Below are 23,447 nucleotides of genomic sequence, written 5' to 3' on the forward strand. Positions count from 1 at the left end.
CACGGATCGCGAGATCGTGACCTGGCTGAAGTTGGACGCTTAACCGACTGCGCCACCCAGGCGCCCCATGCAAGGGCTTTTAAATTACCAAGTGGCCCTGGCTGACCGCGAGGGTAAGCAAAATGTCCAGACAAATTAAGCCCTCTGCTGGTGTGGGGAGAGGGTGGAGAACAAGAAAAATTAGAGATGTGTGAGAATTTTTTGAGACTCTGGATGGGGGTACCCCCACCTCCTCCATGGGTTACAGACTTCAATTTCCAATGATGGGCAAAAGCAGCCCCAGAGAGCATCCTAGGACCGGTGGGTGGATGAACCCATATCTTCCCAGGCCTGTGTAGGAGTGTGGGTCATACTTTCTAGAAATCCTGCTGAAGGGCAAGGAAAGAGGGAGAGGGGAGAAACATAATAGGAAGATATAAGGTGGCTTCTGCCCTCCATCCAGTCTGAGACACTCTGGTAAGAGTCAGTCTTTAGCGGGGAGACAACTGAGGCAATTTTGAGTCAGGGGAAGCAGGAAACCCAGCCTTAGGTCTGGTGTTCTTAGAACCATTGGGATGGGACACTAGTGTGTGTGTGTGTGTGTGTGTTAGTGCGTGTGTATAGGGGTGGATCTTATTCTCTCAACAACAAAGGTTATATTAAGAGAAAGAGAACCCCGCTGAGATAGACCTGGGTTATGGTACAAATTGTGGCTCTACTTCGGTGTGTGAACCTGGGCAAGTTCCCTGATCACTCTGGCCTCTTAAGGTTCCTTGTAGTTCTGAGATTCCAGGTCATGGGCAGGTGGTGTGTTGAGACAAGGTATAAGCGATTTTGAGCATCCACAGAATATTTGAATCATTGGGCGGCTTTTCAGTGAAGCACACATAGGAAATTTTATAAGCAATTAAGATTGGTAGGAACTGCCCTCACTTGATGCTACTAAGTGAGGGCATCTAAGTGAGGGCTACTAAGTGAGGTTTGCCTCCTCAGCCCAGAAATTCCAGGAGGGGACAAGCAGGGCTGCTGACTTCGCTAAGCATTATCATAACAAGTTGTATTTCTCAGGCATTTTCCATGCCTTCAATGCACTTTCTCATTTATTGTTGCACATTACGCATCAATTTATCTCATTGTCTCGAAGAAACCAGGCCACATGTGGAACAGGTTTCGAGGGAATCTTCCATTTCTGGCCAAAGATTACTACAAGTGTATTCACACCACGGACAGACTCTGCATCCCTGCGGAGCTAAAGCCCTCCGCTCTGTAGGAAATTGGTGGTGGGGGAGGGGTGGCAGAAACACCTGGAAAGAGGGCCTATAGCATTTGTACTATTTCAACCGGGAGAGAAACTGCCCCAAAATGGCATTGCTGAAGTATAAGAGGGAAAGCTTCCTCAGCTCTGGTTCCTAGGTTCAGGGCCTAAGAGGTCGGACCTATGTGCATGAGGTATGAGGCTGAGAGCCTGAGATCAAAATGTTGGATTGTGCCATACCTTGGGATGCTTTCTGGTTATCTGGGTTTCTTGAATGGAAAAACCTCCTTTGTCACCTACTCCATTGACACCTGTCTGTTGACTCTTGGTTCTTGGCAAAGCCTGGAAATACTATGGGTTGGGGGTATGGGTGGAGGGAGCAGGGCGAATTGTTAAGAAGGTGTACCTGAGTACCCTGCCTCCTGGAATCAGAGCAACTCAGTGTCCCAAACAGCTGAGTAGCAAACCAGCAAGCCCTCTGGCTTAGGTGAGGCTGGGGAGTGACCTGGTCCTGTGGTAATAGCCCTATAGTTCCAGCAGGACAAAGCATTATCTCATTTTCCTTGACCTTTCCTGGGACCTCAGAAATTGGAGATTCTGAGTTTGGTTTAGCTTTTGCCCAGAATGACATGCTCCTTAGCAGAGTAGGAGACCATTATTGTCGGTCATGGGACTTCTCCCGTATCTGAGCTGGCCAGCCTTCTCCAAAGTGAAAATTTTGTCTTTTCTTACTTCATTTATTCCAGGGTTTCTGTCTTCAAAACTCAGCCATACTTTTTACTTCTGTTCCATTTAATGATTTAATGTTTCAAGTGCCATCATTTTTACTTCTATTCCATTTAATGATTTGATATCTCAAATTCCTGCTTGGGTGTCCTTTTTCTTTTAATTTGTCTACTTTCAAGCCTGCCTCTTCTCCTGGGAGAGAGACTCTCCTGCCTCTTCTGCAGCCTACTCTCCTGCTGCAAGGGCCCCTATATTCTAGGGAGGAAGGGCAGGGTACATTCTTCATTTCTATCTGGTTTGTCTGCTTTGATCTGTCCCTGGCTCCTGGGCTTAGCTCTTGGTGTCCTTGGAACACAAGGGTGTAAGCAATATGAGGGCAGGGATGCGTTTTACACTCACTTGGTTTTCCCTTGGCTTCCTGTTATACAGCCAGTGCCCATAACCGTTGTGTTATGTTGCTGTTGTTTTTTTGTCAGATGACTGCTTAATTATTGGTGTGGTCTTATGTAAAGATTTTACAATTTTAACCTAGTCTTTGGAAAAATACTAATATTTAAGTGGGATTTCTGTTGTTGTTTGAGCCACATGCATTAACTCTCATAGCCTGGTAGTTCCAGTGGGCCGTGCTGTGTATATACCTACAAATGAGTGGTAACAGGCATGCAGCTTGTTGGTATGTGAAGTTGCCTCTAAAATATTGGGGGGGGGGTGCCTGGATGGCTCAGTTGGTTAAGTATCTGACTGAATTTCTTTTTTTTTTTTTTTAATTTTTTTTTTCAACGTTTATTTATTTTTGGGACAGAGAGAGACAGAGCATGAACGGGGGAGGGGCAGAGAGAGAGGGAGACACAGAATCGGAAACAGGCTCCAGGCTCTGAGCCATCAGCCCAGAGCCCGACGCGGGGCTCGAACTCACGGACCGCGAGATCGTGACCTGGCTGAAGTCGGACGCTTAACCGACTGCGCCACCCAGGCGCCCAGTATCTGACTGAATTTCAACTCAGGTCATGATCTCATGGTACGTGAGTTTGAGCGCCGGGTCAGGCTCTGTGCTGGCAGAGCAGAGCCTGCTTGGGATTCTCTGTCTCCCTCTCTCTCTGCCCCTCCCTGACTCGTGCTGTCTCTGTCTCTCTCAAGATAAATAAACAAACTTGAAAAAAAAATATTGAGTGAGGGAAGATGTGTTTTAAATACCATCCCTTCAATCTTGTGTTAGGTAACTAACAATTATAATAGATTAATAGCTAACATTGATGGAACGTTTACAACAATATATACTAATCTCATTTGATACTTACACCAACCCAATGAAATGGGTACTGTTATCGCCCTTCTTGATTTTTAATAAAGGAAATTGAGGGTTGGGAAAATTAAGTAACTTGCCTGATGCCTCACAACAAAGAGCAAAGCCAAAACTCCACCTAAGATCAATCAGACACTAAAGAATTGTCTGCAAAGAAAGAATTGTTAAGCAGAGGTAAATATTAGCCCAGAAACTAATCAAGTGGTTAAAATGTCCTTACTAGGTAGGGTGACAAACCCTCCAATGTGAGGAAACAAGACTTTCAACGCTCAAACTGGGATAGTCCCAGGGAAACTGGGATGGTCGGTCACCCTTTTATTAAGGGACTCTGCCTTACCATTTGAATATGCTTCTAAGACTGGAGAACTAAGGAGGCAGATAGAACATACTGGATAAGCAGCTAAAATTTCCAATTTAAATATAGCCTATGAGGGACGCCTGGCTGGCTCAATCCATAGAGGTGACTCTTGATCTCAGGGTTATGCATTCAAGCCTTACGTTGTTGGGTGTGGAGCCTACTTTAAAAAAATGTAAGTAAAAAAAATGTAAATAGGGGCGCCTGGGTGGCTCAGTAAGTTGAGCATCTGACTTCGGCTCAGGTCATGATCTCACAGTTCATGAGTTCAAGTCCCGAGTTGGGCTCTGTGCTGACAGTTTGGAGCCTGAACCTGCTTAGGATTCTGTGTCTCCCTCTCTCTTTGCCCCTCCCCTGCTCATACTCTGTGTGTGTGTGTCTCTCTCTCTCAAAAATAAACAAACATTTAAAAAAATTGTAAATAAAACAAAATAAAATAAATGTAGCCTATGAAAAAAACCCTGCAAAGTTGAAATTCAAGGGGCCTTAACTGATTGGTAAGGTGTGGCAAGCTGGTGTGAGACCTTTTGCCATAGTCTGTTATTGCTGTTGTTATAACCTGAAATATTATTTCTAAGAATTTATTCAAAACTTCTTAATCAGCTGTTCTGCCTTTGGTACCCAAGTACACTTGCCCAGTGTGGTCTGAGACACTCTGAATCTGAGTTTGCTTCCAGCTCTAAAAGTCCTAGGAGTCTACCTTTAAGCTTCTACCTGGCAACAACTAGTTCCCACACTCAGATGCTTAGAAAGTAATAAAGAGCAAAAATTTTGAATGGCTTTGTGTGTGCTAATTCATTTCACTTTCCCTATTGAGTTAATATATAGCAGTAAGGGGAAAGATGGAGATTCAGAGAGCAGGTTTTCAAGAAAAATTTGCATAAAAATTATTTGTGCTTCTCTAGGTAGGTCTTAGAACTAATGATTTCATAAGTGTATATTCCTGGATTTGACTTCTGAGGGCGTAGCCACTGACATGGTGTGATTTGAGGGGCAAAATGACTCCCCTGCCTGTCTGCTGTCATGTCCAAATTCATACTCTAAAATTCAGTTCTATGACTGTGTACCATCTAAAACCGAACCCCTCTCCCGTAGCACCAGTGGTATGCAGAACGACACCGTGAGAAACCCTGAATTAGAGATTGTAACCCTTTGTCAACTAATTTGCCATTTGATTTCGAGGATGGAGGTTTTTTGTTTTTGGTGGGTTTTTTGTTTTGTTTTGTTTTGTTTTTTTATTTTATTTTATTTTTATTTTTTTTTTTTGCTATGGAGAGGTTTTGGGTTTCCCTGTGGTTAAGCCTGTCATTCTTTGCCTTTTGTGATTTTTTGCCTTTGGTATCAAGCTTCGAAAGTCCTTCCCTAGCCCAAGGTTATTTAAAATAACTATTTCCTGAGTGCCTAGTGGTCTGACAAAGAATAGGCACTATTGGATTAAGGCACATTCCCTGTTAAAAATGCAAATGCATTTGCAAACTTAACATTTATAGTTTGGATGCCTCATGAGAATCTCAACATGTAAGTAATTGTCTTTTTCTTGAGGCACAGATGTGAATTCCATGTGCTAAGAGGCTTTCGCCGGTGTATGTATATGACATGCATATGTCATATGTATATATGATGTGTGTGCATTTTATGTATGTATATAAAGTATATAAGTAGTATATACATATATTACAGTAAGATGTATGTAACATAACATTTGCCATTTTAAGCATTTTTAAGTATACAATTCAGTGACATTAGAACCATTTTTAAGTATACAATTCAGTGGCATTAAAGGCATTCACAATGTTGTGCAACCATCACTGCTATCCATTTCCTGAATTTTGTGATCATCCCAAACAGAAACTCCATACCTATTAAACAATAACTCCCCATTCTCTCCTCCCCTCAGCCCCTGGTCACTTCTATTCTACTTTCTGTCTCTATGAATTTGCCTGCTCTAGATATTTTACATAAGTGGACTCATACAACATGTGGCTTTTTGTGTCCAGCTTCTTTCACTTAGCATGATGTTTTCAAGGTTCACCCATGTGGTGGCATGTAACAGTACTTCATTCCTTCTTAATTACTGAATAATATTCCATTGTGTGGGTAAACTACATTTCGTTTAACCATTCATCTGTCCACAGACATTTGGATTGCCTCCACCTGTTGGCTATGGTGAAATATGCTGCTAGTAACATGGGTAGGCAGGTATTTTTTTTTTTTTTTTTTTTTTTTTTTTTTAGAGAGAGAGTATACACACACAGGGGAGGGGCAGAGAGAGAGAGGGAGAGAGAGAATCTTAAGCAAGTTCCACGCCCAGCACAGAGCCTGACACAGGACTTGATCTCATGACAGTGAGATCATGACCTGAGCCGAAATGAAGAGTCAGAAGCTTAACCGACTGACCCATCCAGGTGCCCTTATGGGTATCTTTTTAAGTCCCTTTTTTTTCAATTCTTTGGGGTCTAGACACATAGAAGTGGGATTGCCCAGGTCCTCTCCTCAGAGTCCAGACAAATGTAGTGATTCTATGAAATGAGGAAACATCTGTTTCTTTGGGGACAGCACCCCCTTCCTGAGTCAGCTGCTAGTGAACACCATGAAAAGAAAGCTAAAAAGTTTAATGAAGTTGGGAATGCAAGCTGGTGCAGCCACTCTGGAAAACAGTATGGAAGTTTCTCAAAAAACTAAAAATAGAACTACCCTGTGACCCAGCAATTGCACTACTAGGCATTTATCCAAGGGATACAGGTGTGCTGTTTCAAAGGGACACATGCACCCCCATGTTAATAGCACACTATCAACAATAGCCAAAGTATGGAAAGAGCCCAAATGTCCATCGATGGATGAATGGATAAAGAAGATGTGGATATATCTTCTTTTTATAATAATATATATATAATATATAATACTATTAGTAATATATAGTATTACTAATTAGTAATTAGTAATATATAATTAGTAATTAATACTAATTAATTAGTAATTAATATATAATTAGTAATATAATTAGTAATTAGTAATATATAATATTATTAGTAATATATATAATATATATACACATATATATTGTATACTGTATATATTGTATATTGTGTGTGTGTGTATATATATATATATATATATATATATATGCACAATGGAGTATTACTCGGCAATCAAAAAGAATGAAATCTTGCCATTTGCAACTATGTGGATGGAACTGGAGGGTATTATGCTAAGTGAAATTAGTCAGAGAAAGACAAAAATCATATGACTTCACTCATATGAGTACTTTAAGAGACAAAACAGATGAACATAAAGGAAGGGAAACAAAAATAATATAAAAACAGGGAGGGGGACAAAACAGAAGAGACTCATAAATATGGAGAACAGACTGAGGGTTACAGGAGGGGTTGTGGGAGGGGCTATGGGATAAATGGGTAAGGGGCACTAAGGAATCTACTCCTGAAATCATTGTTGCACTATATGCTAACTAATTTGGATGTAAATTTAAAAAAAATAAAAAATGAAATTAAAGAAATAAAAAAAGAAAAGTAAAAAAAAAGAAAAAGAAAAACACAGCCATTTCCCACCTTGATGAGTCCTCTGGCCGATACGTACTCATGTCCAAATCCTGTCACCAAATGGACATCCAGAAAAAAAAAAAGAAAAAAAGGAAAGAGAAAAGTGGGCAAGGCTTCATCAGCTTCTTATCCTTTCTAAAGAAAGGAGTATGGAAAAGTTCAAGTTTTTTCTTTTTTCTGTATTCTAGCCTATAAGCACAAAATGAATTACAGAAGACTAACAATTTGAGACCTGACTGCTATGGCCTGTATTGTGTCCTCCCAAATTTAACTCCCAATGTGACAGTGGTTGGAGATGTGGCCTCTGTGAGATAGGTTTAGCTAAAAGTGGCTTCATGAGAGTGGGGCTCTCCCAATGGCATCAAGGTCCTTCTAAGGAAAGGAAGAGACTCCACAGTTCTCTCTTGACTAGATGAAGACACAGTGAAAAAGTGGCTATCAGCAGAAGAGAGCTCTCACCAGGATCCAGCTGGCTAGTATCTTGAATTTGGACCTCCAACTTTTAACTATGAGAAATCACTGCCTATGGTTGAGGCCACCCAGTCTACAATATTTTATTATAGCACCAGGGCCGACTAAGCTATTTCCACATACATTAGCAAACAAAATGGGTTAGAGCATCACTTCAAAGTAACCCTTGTACTTTATTATCCCTCAGTAAAGCTTAATTTAAGTGTATTTAGCAAGAAAATAAAATGAAAAAAGCCTCCAGTAATTCAGTAAATGTACCCTAGGTTCACCAGTTTTACTGTTAACATTTCTTCCATATTAACAAAAATAAAAAAAATTCTTTAAAAAAAAGTTTAATGAAGTGATAGACATAGAAGCTTTATAGGGAAAATGATATGGTCTCAGGATGCTCATGAATTAGTGTGTCCCTTTCATAAATGGCCAGGGTCTACCATACCTTTTAAAAGAGTCACATGTGACATCATTAATTATCATTGACTTCTTTGTGTGGATTTATTTACCAGACCTTCTTTGAGGGAGGCAACTGACTGGAAGGAAGGCTCTATGGGAATGAAGCATGGGAAAGCCAAGTTTGGAGAAGAGAGGTAGGGAGACAAGGCTGGAGTCCACAGAAGGTTTGCTGCAGCCCAGGGCTCTGGGTAGCATGAGAGCTGAAGAGGTGAAGGTGGAAGGTTTGTGCTCATAAAGACAAATGGTAAGAACAGAGCACGAATTTCACCTACGCCTCCAGTTTGCCAGGAATGGACCCATGTGAGTGAGCCCACCCCTCAGAATATAACTCTTCCAGGGTGACCTTATTTTTCCTCCCTGCCTGAAGAGAAGAGGAAGAGGAAGCAAGGTTAATACTCCTGCTTATATTTGCACATCCAGATAAACTAACAAGCTCTTGATTCCAGGTAGAGTGTTGGTTCCTTTCCAGAACAGGTCCTGAAGGCCAGGGAGTCTGGATAAATGGAGATGGATGTGTCTGGCCAGTACTTGCCCCCGACCTTGTGGGGCCAGGTGAGAGGAGTGAGGCCAGCCTTGTCTGCACCTGGCGGTGGCCGTTGAACTGTGTTTGCTCATCGCGATGCTGCTCCTACCTGAACTTTCTCCTCTTATTTAAGGCATCTCTCAAGATAACTACAAAGCCATAATTTGTCATGGGTGGCTGAGTTTACATAATAAATTGGTCGGTCTCGTGCAAAATAGACTCTTGAGCTCCAGAGAAGCCAACGTGCCAAGTGGGACTAAAGCTTGGACACATTTGGTGGGGCACTCTGTGTACTCAGTGCGCTCAAGGGAAGGCATTCCAGGACCACAGGGGTCAAAAAGGCAAAATTTCCCTTTTAGATGAAGCCACAGTAACGGCCCAGGACATGCTGTGCCATCCCAGTGCCTGCAATAATGGGACAAGGATTAGGGCTTTTCTGTAAGACCACAGCTTTTGGCAGAGCAGGCCCTCCATAGAACCCTGTGGGCTAATGGAAGCCTCATGAAGTCCAGAAGGCTAGATCTTAGCCTCAAAAAAAGGTTTGATGAGGAGTCTTGGCAGGGGCTTATGGAGGCCCCTATCGACCGTGCCGAAATTCATCTGGGCTAAGGAGTCGGAGTGGGCATAAGACAGGGGTCTGTGAGAGTAGAAAGCAGACTTTTCCAAATGCTAATCCAAGCAGCAGGGAATCTTATCAGTGGGCAAGTCGAATTCACTTGTACCTTCTAGCTGGAGATCCCTGCCTTAAAGTAACTATTGCCCTTTTGGGAACAGGTGTGAGATCCTAGCCATCCAGTACAGGAGACCGAATGGGAAGCTTCCCATGGTGCAGACACTAGCCCAAGGAGAAACAAGAGCTGGAAGCAGGCTTGGTCAGTGATGCCCCAGGCTACGCTATCAGCCTTCCTCTCCTGGGAGCCGCTTTCCTCAAATAGGCCCAGCTTAAAATCAGGGCCCTGCCTGTGATCAAAGCCCCACAGGGACCTTCCTCATCCTTCCTCGAAGGAAGAATTTACTCACAAAATAGGCTTGGGTATTCAACCCACTTCCTCTTGTCTTCTCTTCAGGGGAGATGTAGAGCAGCTGCTCACAGCTTAGGGGTCTGGCCAGGATTTCTGTCAGAGCTGTCTAGGCCATTGATTGGCCACGCCTGCTATCCCTGAGGAAGAAGGGGGTGAGAAGTGATGAGAAGTGGTTTCAGTGGCTCCTTGCTGGCTTCCTCCACATATACACACCACCCCTCGACCGCCCTCCCTCACCTTGCGTAGCCTCACTCCCAGACTAGGTTGGGCCTAGGCCAGCCTGAGGGCCCTGACTCATATCTCCCATAGTGCCTTATGTAACAGAACCAGGTTACTGAGGCATCAAACTTCTGCTTGTTCAGTGGCAGGCTTCCCTGAGGCCAGGCATTCAGAAGCCTGCTGGGGGTCTACAGAGCTCAATCATATTTCCAGGGGAAAAGCCTACTCTCCCTGTAGTGTCAGGCAAGCAGTCTTCTCAGAGGCAATCAGGTTGCAAAGGTGATCCAGCCTGAGTCCCCACACTCAGCAGCAAATGTAAGCAGGCAGGTGAGCTGCTGTGGGTTTAGTGTGGTTTGGGGCATTCAGCGGCGGGGGCAGGATGGGGGCAGGGAGGGCGACTTCTTCTATTACCTGATCCTATGCTGCTTAAGAGACAGCCTGGTGCATCTGGAGGGGCCCCAGAACAGGTCTTAGAAGTCCCTCTTCCTTTTGTATCTGCTTGTTGGTTCAGGGACTGCTCTGGGACCCCATGCAGAAAAGGGTTTTTAGTACAAGCTGGAGGAGCTGTTTAAAAGAAGGCCAATTCCCAGTATATTCTTAGTGAAGCCTTAGAGTCCCCAGGCTGGCCTGAATTCACAATGATTCTTAGCTTTCTTCCTGGTCTATTCAGAAAATTACATTACAAGCTTGCTGCAATTGAGCCCCCAGCAAAATCAGGCTTACCAGATTCGCTGACATATTTCTTTAATAAGCTCATTTGACTATCTACAACACAGAATAGCCCAATCAATCTAATATTCCATTGGCTCAAAGTTTGTGACTAAACCAGTAGTTCCTCTTCTGCTCTTCCCCAGTCTTTGCCTGAGTCTGCCCCACTGTGCTGCCAGCCGGTAAGTGGCTCACAGGCTGAGAGTAGTTGGGGACACTGCTCTCTGGTTAGAGAAAAAGAGGAAGAAATGGGGAAACAATGTAAAAAGAAAAGTGGTGTGGGAATTACCAGTAGACATGTTGTATCCAAAGCTCAGATTCATGAATCCTCAGACAAACTCAAGACCATCATCTCAGGGCTCAGGAGAGCTCCCTGAAGTTTCCCAGATCACAGCCAGAATCTAGTCAATGTTGGGGAGTGTGAGGTTGAGGTGCAGAATTTCCTTTTCTTGAGAGCCCTCCCAGGCTTTGAGCCCTTTGCTTGTCCCTATCACCCTGCCCTTCCAGTTTAGAGTCCATTGCAGTAAAAGCAAAGCCAAACAAAACAAAACATAACAAACACAAAAACAACAACAAGGAAAGAATAAGAAAAGCCCCTCTCTGTTTTAAGGCAACATACTTGGCCGGCCCAGGTACACAGAGAAATGAATGATGGCAGCACCTCATTTGGCCTTGGACTGAGTGACCAAGCATCTCAGTCAATCAGTTCATCATTTACTGACCAAGGGCCCACTTTTACCGAGCACCCACTGTGGATTTATTGAGTGCTTACCCTGACTAGCACTGAAGAAGAGCTGGAAGGAGGAAAAGGCTAGGATGGAGCCTGGGGAGCTAAGAGTAGAGGAGTAGAGTAGCTGTCCCGAAGGCCTTCAGGGGAACAAAGCAGTTCCACTAGAGCAACTCAGGCCCAGCAGGGACTCCTGCTCCTTGACGGAAAGGCCTTAAACTTGCTGCACCCTGGTTCTGCAGGTCTGGAACTTGGGTGGTGCCAAAGCAAACTAGGAAGGGAGAGTCTCTTTATGGCGGTGGCTTCCAACAGGGCCTTAAGAATGGTTTGGCTTTGGCATGATGGGAAGCAGCTACAGTGCTCCCTGGTTGGGACGGGGAGGGGAGCCTTGCCAGTCCAGTGGGGATCGTGGGTAGGAAGGGGCTGGCCTGGAGTGGGGACAGCAGCCAAGAACACTTTCCATTCTTCCTAGACTGAAACCCAGAGTCTCCAAGCTTCAGGAACTAGAGGAAGGCCAATTCTGGCCCTCCTCTCCTTGCTCCCCTTGACTCTAGGTGAGCTGGTCCCTAGCACCCTCTCCTCAGGGACCTGGGCTAGCCCTGGTAGGTTAGGGCCTCTAGGGCCTGAAGAAAGCTCACTGGGACCAGGTGGGTTGAGCTTGGGAGTACAGTCGAAGGTGAGCACCAGAGGACCCGGGGGGGGGGGGTGGCTTCATATCTCAGCACCCCCGGCCTTGATCTCCACCAAGCCCCTTCTGAGGTGGGTAACAGAACCAGGGACATGTCAAGGTGCTGCCATGAGAATATATACATAGTTTTCCCAAGTGTCTTTGGAAAAAAGTTGCTAGCCTTAAAAAGTTGCTAGTTTTAGCCTTATATGCACCTTGGTCAAATCCTTCTTTCCCGGATGCCCTACCAAAGAAGGCCCTGGGGTAAAGCTGAGGAAGGAGGGAAGCCTCAAGCTGATAGGAAAGGGATAGCAAAGGGAACCAGCTTCAAGTCACCTGGGGAAGGAGAGTGCTACTTATGGTCAGCACTCTGCCCTTGCTTTCTGGGACCCTCTCCCCCAACTAGTATGCTGGGCACTCATGCTCACACCCTTTCCCACCAGTGCCCTGGAGAACTCACATTTAAATTTATGATCATGTTTGGTCAGCAACAAGTATTTTCTGCACACCTTCCATGTGCCAGGCTCACTGTTAAGCGCTGGGAATAGAATGGGAAACTCACAACAAGAGACATGGTCACAGCCATCATAGAATAATCAGCAGAGTAGGAGAGCTAGACAACAACCAAACACATTAATGGATGTGTATTTACAAACTAAGTAAGTGCCAAGAGGGAAAAGGAACGAGCTTTTGACAGAGAATATAACAAGGGAGAGACAAGGCTTCCTGAGGAAGTGATATTGAGTTAAAGAAATGAATCTCTAATACTGAAATCATCAGACCCAGTCTAATTCTAATGAGCAGACCCGGGCCAAATGAGACATTTTTATTTATTTATTTTTTAATTTAAATTTTTTTTAAATGTGTATTTATTTTTGAGACAGAGAGAGACAGATCATGAACAGAGGAGGGGCAGAAAGAGAGGGAGACACAGAATCTGAAGCAGGCTCCAGGCTCCGAGCTGTCAGCACAGAGCCCGACACGGGGCTCAAACTCACAGACTGTGATCATTACCTGAGCCGAAGTCGGATGCTTAACTGACTGAGCCACCCAGGTGCCCCCAAATGAGACATTTTAAAACAGAGGACTTAGTAAAGACCCACTGAAGTCATACCACTAGGTAGCTGCTCACACCCTTGGCTATATCTCTAGGCCATGAGTAGCTGGCAGGTCCAAAAGAGGAGGACTAATATTCTGACAAGAGGAAGAGATGAGTTTGAAGCACACGGGGCAACTAGTACTTAATGTCATCCTTTGCTAAAAATAGTCCATGACAGTATGGAAATGTGTAAAGGCTGGCCCTGGGGACCGGTGATAAAGTGAGTATAGCCTGTGGGGAGGAAAATTTGGTTTTGTAAATTATTTACTATAAAGAAAAGAGAAAGGGGAGGGTCATCTGGGTTTTCTTTTCTCTTTGTGGGCTTCCTTCTGAGTTATGAATGCTCCTCATTGTACAGAGGCAGTGGGGCACAGAGCTTCAGGCTGTACTCCTTTCTGGAGTCTGAGGTGTAAATTTTCTGGGCTGCAAATGTCAGATATTTGTCCAGGCTGAAAAACAACTTGAAAACAGAGGGGAAGGGGGGCTACACCTTGGAGAGGGGCAAAGACATTGATCAAGGGGCTCCAAGGAGCTTTCACTGGAGAGAGGTGGTCCCACCATAATGTCAAGGCAGGTAACAGTCGAGAGCTTGGCACGATCCAAGGGAATCTAATTTTGAAGGGTCCAGATAAGGCCAATGAGACTTATTTAGCCAATGGGAGGTAAACTGGGGACTTCAAGGAGCAGTGGGGCGGAGCTATAGGAACTAAGATGATTGATCTAAGAGGAGTTTGAGGGTGGAGGGGAGGGTGGTGAAGAGAGAGAAGAGTGGTTGATCTTCAAATATAAGAAAAGTGACAACTCAGAGATGGTGACTAGCTGCTTCCAAGCTACACTAAGAACAGAACAAGAGGAAACAGGCCTCTACTGTAGCATGAAGAATTGAGATTAGATAATAGGAAGAACTTCCTGACTACAAGCATTCAGAGAAGCTAAATGAAAATACCATGGGATGTTATAATACTTTGTAAATGTGGGGAAGGTGGTGATGGTAGACATAAAGAACTGGGTAAAGGTGTAAGAGGAGCTGGTTTATAAGGACCATGGACAGAAGGGGACAGACAGGCAAAGGAGTCAGAAGCAGGTACTCATAAGGAAAAGCAAAGTGCATGTGTGGCATATGAAAGAAAGTGTTGGCATGAAAATACTTTCATAATAAAAATGTCTACTAAATTTCCATTGGAGGCCAGTCATTAAACCTAGCACATACCTCCCGGGCCTGGAATGGTGTGGGGGTATGGACTCAAGAGCGGTTAGGGCACCTTTCCCCATGCCTCCTTCTCATCTCTTAGCCAAATTAGCTTCTGTGGGAGGGGCACCCATTTTCCACCATCTTACAGTTTTGGGGAGCACCCCTGTGCTGGGAGCATTGGTATAAGACTGCCCACCCCAGGTGGAAGAAGAGGATTTCTTCTTCCTCACACACAAAGATTAGACACAAGGGACACAGTGGCAGCCAACAAACCAGGCAGAATCCTTGTGGCAGGAAACTTACAATCTAGTGGTAGAGACAGACATTAAATAATAATTACACAAATAAATGTATCATACAATTGATCATAATGAAGGAAAGGTGCAGGAAGCCACAAGAACACAAGCTAAGGGGGCTTCCTCTAGGATTAGAAAGTCTGCAAAAAGAAGTCACCTTGTTAAAACTTTGAACACTGCATGTACCTCTCTATGAGCAATTCTTGCCCCAAATCATTAGCGAGGAAAGGCAAAATGAACCCAGTCACTACGATGCCCTAAGACGTGGATTTTGAAGTTCCTCTTGCTCACTGAAGCCTTCATATAGAGGCAAACCCCAAGGACATTTTCTCATTGCCAAGATCAAGCAGTCTTGATTTAGGCAGAGTGATTCTCTAAAGGCTGTAATAGTCTATCAGCCGAAAATCAGGATCAGGAAGACTTCGAAGAGCTCACTTGCCAGATAAACAGGATGAAGGTCAGTGAAGCAAATAAAGAATTAACACACTGAAAACTATACTTGAAATTGGCCCCCAGAAATGGCCATGTCTCCAAAATGCTGTGTTTTTACTCTCCTATTCAAACGTAGGAGACATATTATATCCTATTCTAGTAGTAGCTGCGAGGCATACCCAGGGCTGTTGAGTCCTGGGGAGTCAGGATCCTAGAGAATCAGGATCCTACTCTGCTTTTCCCTGTCCCTCTACCAAAACAGTGGGAGGTGCTGGCCATTGTAGGGGAGCTGGGATGGGATTCTCCACCCTCGAAAGACCCTGAAGGGGCCACCAAGAAGCAGAGAACGACATTAGCCACCGCGTGCTCATGAAGCACAGGGGCTTCACATCTGATAAACTACCATTGACAGATTCTGCAACTTTGGCAAGTGACTTCCCTGGACCTCAGTTTCCTCATCTAAAGAATGGGGGAGTGTGGTTGGAAAGGTTAAGTGAGAGGGTGCTCCCAGGAAGCATTCAGTTCATTACATTAGGCAAATCTTCTGTGCAACCAGAACAAAACCTTCTCTGATTTGCCTTCCTCTCTCACCAGTCCACTCACTGACCCCTCCCCTCACTCCATCAATCACACACCCTCTCCTGCCCAGAGCCAGGTAACACCTGCAACCCAGTCTGGCAAGCTTTCTCCCTGTCAAGGCTTGTTCTCCGAACCTTCTTCATTCACACTCAGGTATAAATGACTGAGAAGGCTTTTGGCTTTCTTCCTTCCTGGGAGGGTGGCGGTACGCAGGGCAAGCTTTTGAGATTTTTACCAGAGATCAAAACCCACAGAAGCATGAGAGCACTCTACTGGCATTGATAACAAATGAAAAAGGGTTTCAGAGGGCAGTGAAGATGGGGATGGACTACCTCTTCAAGACCTTGAGCCTCCCCCTTCCCAGAGTTGGGGGCCAGCACCTTCTGCCTCCACATACATCTTAGACACAGATTCAGAGGCTCAAAACTAGTAGGGCTTTCGCAGCCATTTAGTCTGATCCCCTCCCATTACAGATGAGAAAACTGAGGCCCAGAATAGGCTGCGTACCTGCCCCAAAACAAACAGCCAATTAGTGACCAGCTGAAAAGAGAAACCATGTCTCCTGATTCTCTGACCCAATGGTCTTCCGACTTCTCGTCTCTAGACGGCTGTGCACATCCCATCCCAGTAGTTACACAACATCTCCATGCCAGGAGACCAGCTTTGGGTCCACCTGATGCCAAAAACGGTGTTTTTTTATTTGATTTTATTTAATAGAATTGACCAGTGGTTTGGGTGTTATGGAGCCCCAGCCCTGGAATCCTGCTTCTGCTCAGGTTGGGGCTGCTTGCCACAGCCACAGTCATGCGAGGGGGACAGAAAGGCCTGCTGTTCATGTTGAAAAAGAAATCAGTTGCTGAAACATTGGTCTTTTTCAAAGTTCCACCACAGGGGCTGGCTGGCAGAGCCGCTGGCTGGCAGAGCCGCCGTCTGGGCTCCCCCCGGAGGATCCGGCCCTCCCCTTCAGTCTGGGAGTTAGTTTAGGAAGCTGGCCCGGCCTTCGGCAGAAGATCCAGAGGGCAGGGCTCACCCCAGGAGCTCCAGCCTTCCCTCAGAGCCTAGGAGCCCCCAAGGCACTCAGGGCCAGGAACTTCCTCCTGCCTCCACAGCCCAGCCAGCTCAGGCTGGCCCTGAGGCTCCCAGAGCACTTTTCTTTTGAGCTGGGAAAGAGCTTCCAGTTGCTCCCACCCTAGCCCAGCAGTGACAGAGGGAGATAGAGAAGGAGAGAGCAATTGAGAGAGACACGGAAGGAGAAGGGGAGAGAGGGAGGAAGGAAGGGAGGGAGTGAGGGGAGAGAGACAGAGACAGAGAAAGGGAACCAACCCCTGCCAGGCAATTGAGGCTTTCCTGGGCAGCAGTGAGATGAAAGGGGAAAGGCTAGAGGAGCCCCAGCTCATGGAGGAGCCCCAGCTTGGGGAGGACCCTGAACTCGTGGAGGAGGCACAGTTCCTGGAGGAGCTACAGCTCGAGGTGGTGGAAAGTGGGTCAGATTTAGATCCAGAAGATCTGGGTTCCAGTCCCGACTTTGCCACCAGTCTGATGCTTGAGCTTGAGTAAGTAACTCCCTGCCCTCCTGTGGGCTGCTGCTTTCCCTACTGACAAAATGGGGGAGGGGAGAGCTTCTTCCACTCAGATATTCAGGAAAACGCCTCTAAACTCCTGATGTGCGTGGATGGGATGTACAGGCACTTGACTAAGTCATTGGACGCCTGAATGTTAGAATGGTGTGGTTGGGTAGAAGGAGTTCACAGAAACAAGAAGAGGGAAGGGGAATGTGGTAAATGTGTAAAGAGTCATGACCTTAAGAGGGAGTCCAGATTAGTAGAACATTAGGGTTGATTTTCAAAACTCAAAGGATGATGGGCTTGGAATGAGTTAGTAAGGAGAACTAGGATGTTAGGGGGTGTGGTCAATGTATGGTTGCTAACAAGCCTCTCTGCTAAATGTCTCCCAGTGGTCCCTTAAGTCCCAAAACTCAGGTACTCAATCCAGAATGCATTTTTCTAGTTCTTCGTGTGTGTCTTTGTGAAGATTCTCAATTGAATCAGGGGTATTTTCATGTCTTGGATGTTCACATCTAGATCTAAAAAAAAGCTAAGAAGAGAGACTAGAATGACCCCTTGTCTTAGAAACCTGCTTTCTTGGTAAATCCCCCAATTTCACCAGACCTACAGCTGCATGACTCAGGCAGGGCCCTTTGAGAATTTGACAAACATTATATATAGCTACTCTCCCCCCCACTAATGCACAGATGAGCTACCATAAAACCAATCTGCTTGGTGAGTGTTAGTGTTTGGTACATTGCACTGCATTCAGAGTCTTTCAAAGTTGGTCATCCCTCCCCGAGTTGTGTGGTGAGAGTCTATAAGTCATAGTAGGTGACATCTCACTAACCAGAGAGCTCCTAGCAAGGCCAGGCATGAGAGCGCAGGGCTCCCTATGTGGCAGGTCATCTCTGATGTCCTCTGCCAACCATGTCCCCACCAGCATCTCCACTGCTGGGAAGCTGCAATGGGGAGATTGAGTAGAAGAGAAACACCCCCCCCCACACACACACCTGTCCAGACACCTGCTCACTACCCTAGTGCCCTCATCCTCACCACCACACGCCCTGCTCCCTTGCTATTAGCCCTCATTCTTCTTGGCTCAGTACCTTCAACAATCATTTCTTGCCACTCAATCAGTCATAGATCCCTGAGATCAGAAGGGATATTGGAATTCCTACAAGAAACAGTGCTGCACTATAGGCTCTATGGTCTTCCTTGGTACCTTAGGGGCTGCTGAAAGGAGAGAGGAAGAAAGGGAGGAGAGGTCTGAGGAGAAAGGAGGAGAGGCCAGGTAGAGGGTAGAAGGTGAATTTGAGGGAGGGACGGGGAGGAGGAGAGAGTTTAGAGGACAGAAAGAAAGAGGGGAGGTAGATTGTGCCACGCCCAGACCAAGTAGAGGTTAATTAACACCTCCAAAGAAACAAGGTCACAAATAAGAATCTACTGGTATCCTTTCAAGTTGTAGGGTTTGGGTCCTCACCTGGCTTGCTTTTCCTCACCACAGGGTTTTCAAACTCAGCTCCCCTGAACTGGAAGGCGTCTCCCCTTGGGTGGTGGAAGTTAAGAGGCTCTGGGCGCCCCTGGGAGCCCCCAGGAGCCAGGAGCCGAGTGGGCGGGGCTTCCAGCCTAGGAGCAGTTTTGCTGCTCTAAGGGCTTTGTATCCAGAGACCCTGAGAGTGTCCAGGTTAGATTGGGTGTAGGGGTGGTGAGGGCCGGGGCCGGGGGGGGGGGGATTATTATCTGTTTAATAACAACAACAAAAGTTGTAACACTCCAGCGGAAACAGGAATCTCTAGTAAAGCATCCCCAAGGGGTCGACACCCTGCCTGGGCTTGAAGGAATCTCAGCCCTGATTGTTAGAAAGTCCTGGGGTTTAGCCAATATGGGCGCACATCTTTCTGGCCCGCAGCAGGCTTTGGCCCCTCCTTTCGTGTCCCTGCTCCGGGCCTCCTTCTATCTCCCAACGACCACCCGAGGAGCAGAGGGCCGGTGGCTGGCTTCCGAGCTAGGGGCACCACGTGTCCCCAGCTCCCAGCCAGAGGTTGCTGGGGCGTGTGTGACCACCAGGCCACACTGGCAGGCTACTGATGTGGGCTTGGGGCACTCCATCGATGCAGCCCCTGGGGCCAAGGCTGAAGAAGTTCCACTCCACTGAGGGCACTGTCCGAGGTAAGTGAGGTCTAGTGTGGAATTCTCAGCAGGGGAAATAGCTCGAGGGAAGGAGCACTTGATTGAGAATAAGGGCCCTGTGTTCCTTCCCAAACTCTCAAACTGGAACCTTGGCTGGGGCTGGCCCCTGAAAGGGGAAAACTAATAAGGGCCTGGGCCCTAGCCCTAAGAGGAAGGCACGAGGGAGGCAGGCTCAGGAAAGGTATTCCGGGCCAGGCAGGCATTCTAAAGTCCTGCCTGCTTTACATTGGAGAAGGATAAAGCCTTGCCTGTTGGCGGTGGGGACCATCTGCGGGCACTATACAGAGAGTACTGTTTCCCCAAGCGTGGTAAATGTATGCTGGTGGTAAGCAAAATGATTTTAGGTGTTACATGGACTAACTTTGTTTTTCTATTTGTATAGCTATTTATTTATTTGACATGTCGTGGGGGAGGGGATGTGTCTAACACATACACTGTTTGATCTCAAAAATGTTCCTGAGGTGAAAGCATTTTTCACAGGTGAATCTGCTTATTTTAGAGAAAATATTAAATAAATGACTATACTAGCAGTACTCAGATGTGGCTAATATTTTTTTGATGTTTATTTGTTTATGAAATAGGGAGAAAACAAGCTAGGGAGGGGCAGAGAGAGAGGGAGACAGAGGATCTGAAGTGGGCTCCACTCTGTCGGCACGGAGCCCAATAACGGGGCTCGAACTCATGACCGTGGGATTGTGACCTGAGCCAAAGTCAGACACTTAACCAACTGAGCCACCCAGGTGCCACTCATGTGGCTAATATCTTGACAGTGGTAAGCAAATCACTGCATTTGGGGCCCTACTACCACACTGTGTTAGCAGAGGCGGGAAAGAGGAGGCGGAGGATAATGAGAGCCATACTGTATGATTTGAGATCATCTCGTCCATGTACACCTAGCTTGAAGGCCTCCTGTGACAGCCCTATTCCAAGTGTAAGAACACCCTGCTATTTTTATACCCCCAGTGTCCTGCGCTGCCCCATGACACACTCAACACTCCAGATTACCAGCAGGCCTTCGCCTTGCTCCAGGGCACTGTCTCTACCACACCCCCACACACAGGGTGGGGAGAATGCCGCTGGAAAGTTGGTGGGGCTGTCCTCCCCACCTTCCAGTGATTTCTTCTCAGCATTGTTCGCAGGCAAATTCAACTCAAATGTAAGGAGGTATTTCCAGGAAGCAAGTCAAGGAGGTTACAGTCTTTCTCTGAATGCACAAAGCCACAGCAGGACGGGAAATAAGTGACTGTGGCAAGCGACATGGACTTGTGCTGATTTCTGGACAGATTCGGACAAGATTTGGTGGGAAATTTGTTATAGAATCAAACTGTAGAAGAGGGTTCCTGTTTCTGCTGGGAGTTTGTGATGGGCTCTGGGTAAATAAGTTTGGTCCACTTCCTCCTTCCCTTGCCCTGAGACAGGGAACATGCCCTGTTTCCTCCCAGGGCTCACCTTGCAGATAATGGGGATGAGCCCTGGAAGGGAAGCAGAAAGGTGGTCTCCTGCCGTCAAGCTGGGATGCACCTCAGGAGCCTTACATCTCTTTCCTGTGTTGTTTGGTCCCTGGAACTGTCTTTAGCAAAAGGGCCAAGTAGAGACAGCTGAGCAGCCAACACCTCCAAGAGAGGAAATACCATCAATATCCTTTGGTGGTAAATCTGCTGTTAAACAACTTTTGTTTTCTGAGAACTGTTCCTCCTAAATTCTGACCTCCATCTTTCTTTTCTTTTTTTATTTATTTATTTATTTTTAGAGAGACAGAGAGAGCAAGAGCGGGGAGGGACAGAGAAAGAGGGAGAATCTCAAGCAGGTTCCCTGTGCTGTCAAGTGCAGAGCCTGATGCAGGACCCATCTCAGGAACCTTGAGATCATGACCTGAGCCTAAATCAAGAGTCGGACGCTTAACCAACTGAGCCACCCAGGCACCCCCGACCTCCAGCTTTTTTATACAACACTTAATATGCTTTAATGGTAGTTATTCTGCCCCTTGTCAGCCCTCTTTTCCAAGTTAGCGATATCTATTTTTTTTAAAGACTTTGAACCACCTTGTATTTCTCTATCCTTTAGACCATCTCCAAATTCTCCACTTAGGTTTCATTCTGTCCTCTGTAACAGTTGAGAATGTAACAGGCACACCTTTGCCTTTAGCCAACCCCCCCCATCTCTCCTCCGACCAGTGACACACATTTGGAAGATGACAAGATAGGAAAGGAGCAGAATTAACTGGACTACAGAGTACCCAACTGCCTGCCCTAACCCCTTGAGCTAGCTGTCCAACAGGAGACTGGAGCAGTGTAGGGTTTCATTAGTGCCTGATGGCCATAGAGTAGAGAAGGGAGATGACCTCATAGTTCCTACCTGTTTCTTTCCTATTTAGAGCATCCAGGATGCTTGTTTCTTAATGATACTAAATTGTGTGCTAACGATTCATTGCCACCTCTGTCTTTAGCTGCCATACCCACGTAGCCACATTCTTTGATCTGGGTAGAGTCACATTTTGATTTACTCCATATTCATTATGCATTTTGTGGAATATCCGCAGCAGTCACTGAATCCCACGTCGCCCACCCTCCACCCTTCTAGCTAGTCTCTGGGAACTCAGGCATGCAGGGTCTCTTTGACACCAGTCTGAGTTGAGCATAAACAAGGAAGATTCTTGCAAAAATAAATTATCCGCTTGTAAATGGATTCCAAATACAATCATGGTTGAATTTCACATGGCCGGGGTAGCCTCGGACATGGCAGTGGATAATCCAAAAAAAAGGGTAATCTTTTTTTTTTTTTTAAATCATGTATAGCCAGCTTTGAAATTGTGCTATGGGTCTAATTTTTCCCCCAGTAGTTCTTCCTTCCTCATTATTTGGGTTGAAATAAAAGTGAGCTTGTATCCCTGGAGGTATATAGGAACTAGAAGGAGAATGTGAGTGTAAGGAGAAGGTGAGCTGAGACCAAGCACTGCCGTGGACATTTCACAAAGTGGAAAAAGACACCCAGAAATGCTTGGGAGTTGGCTTTCAGTCACACAGGTGTCATTTCTGGGTGTCTTTGGAACCTGTCATATGGTTGTTTATGCCATGGACTCATCCAGGAAGTTCTAAGGGGCCTGTCCACTGGTACCTGGTTTGACTCGGGGAGAGACAGGGCCAGATTGCTGATAGGAAATCATAGTTCCCTTCTCCCTCTTCATCGCAGCCTGATGGCTATGTCACTGTGCCTCGTCGGGTCATCTGACCCATGCAAGTCTGAGGGAGGTGGTGCAATTCATCTGAGGAAATCGTGTCTGAGACAGGAAGGGGCACGGCAACCTCTTCAGCCAAGGATTTATGTATCTGTCAGAGGAGGGAAGTGTGAGCTGAAAAATGACTCCCAGACGTGCTAGAATTGGAAGAGGCTATGCTGCTACCTTTCACCGTCAGTAGTGTATTCATTCGGAATCTACCTCAGGAGGCTGGCATCCTGGACCTTCCTCCCTTCCTCGAGTCCATCCTCTTCCCTCCCTTGCTCCTCCCTGGCTCAGCACACACTTAATAAAATAGCAGAGCTGGCCAGGTGTACCCTGCCAGGGGCCAAGCTGTAGGTGAAGGGCAGAGAGGCTCACGCTGCTTTTTGCAAGGCAGTTAGGCCGAGACCCTGGAACCAGCCGCAATGGCCATGTCGCCATGGCTGGCCCTGTGGCAATCTGGGTGAATGCGGCTCCCCCAGTCTCTACCGCCCACAAGAGGCAGGGGGTGCACAGTGGCTCACTCTGTCGGGCTATAGCTGGACTTAATACTTGCTGTCTTTGTGAATGATCTTTGCATTTTTGCCTGCCGTGCCTATCTTGGCTATGGGCCCTCTGTTGGAGCCTGGTTCTGTGTCTTTGCTCCATATCCCTTCCCCTGATGTGAGGCTGCCAGACGGCTCCCTTGGCAACCTCATTAGGCTCCCCCGTGTGTCTCTGGAGAATCTCAGCTGGGCGGCAGCGCTCCATCTTTAGAGCTCTAGTTGTCCAGATGGCTTCTAACCTCTCCAGTGCAAAGGGACCACAGCAAATTCCAACCCAGCTGTCTTTCAGAGCACCCATTCCACTCAGGTCTGTGCCTGGCACTAGTGGAGACAGACTCCTGGCCTCCAGGTGCCTTTGCTTTGTGCATTCCTTCCTTATTCTTTGTCT

The 23,447-nt window shown here is 46.4% G+C and overlaps 1 protein-coding gene across 1 annotated transcript in view; it reads left to right on the top strand.

The window, feature by feature from the left end:
- The window catches only part of TSC22D3 (TSC22 domain family member 3), a 61,789-nt gene that overhangs the window by 1,685 nt on the left and 36,657 nt on the right, over positions 1-23,447 (top strand). The window lies entirely within an intron of this gene.

This window comes from Herpailurus yagouaroundi, unplaced genomic scaffold (assembly GCF_014898765.1).
Source record: "Herpailurus yagouaroundi ecotype Mexico unplaced genomic scaffold, PumYag 67700, whole genome shotgun sequence".
Taxonomy (NCBI): domain Eukaryota; kingdom Metazoa; phylum Chordata; class Mammalia; order Carnivora; family Felidae; genus Herpailurus; species Herpailurus yagouaroundi.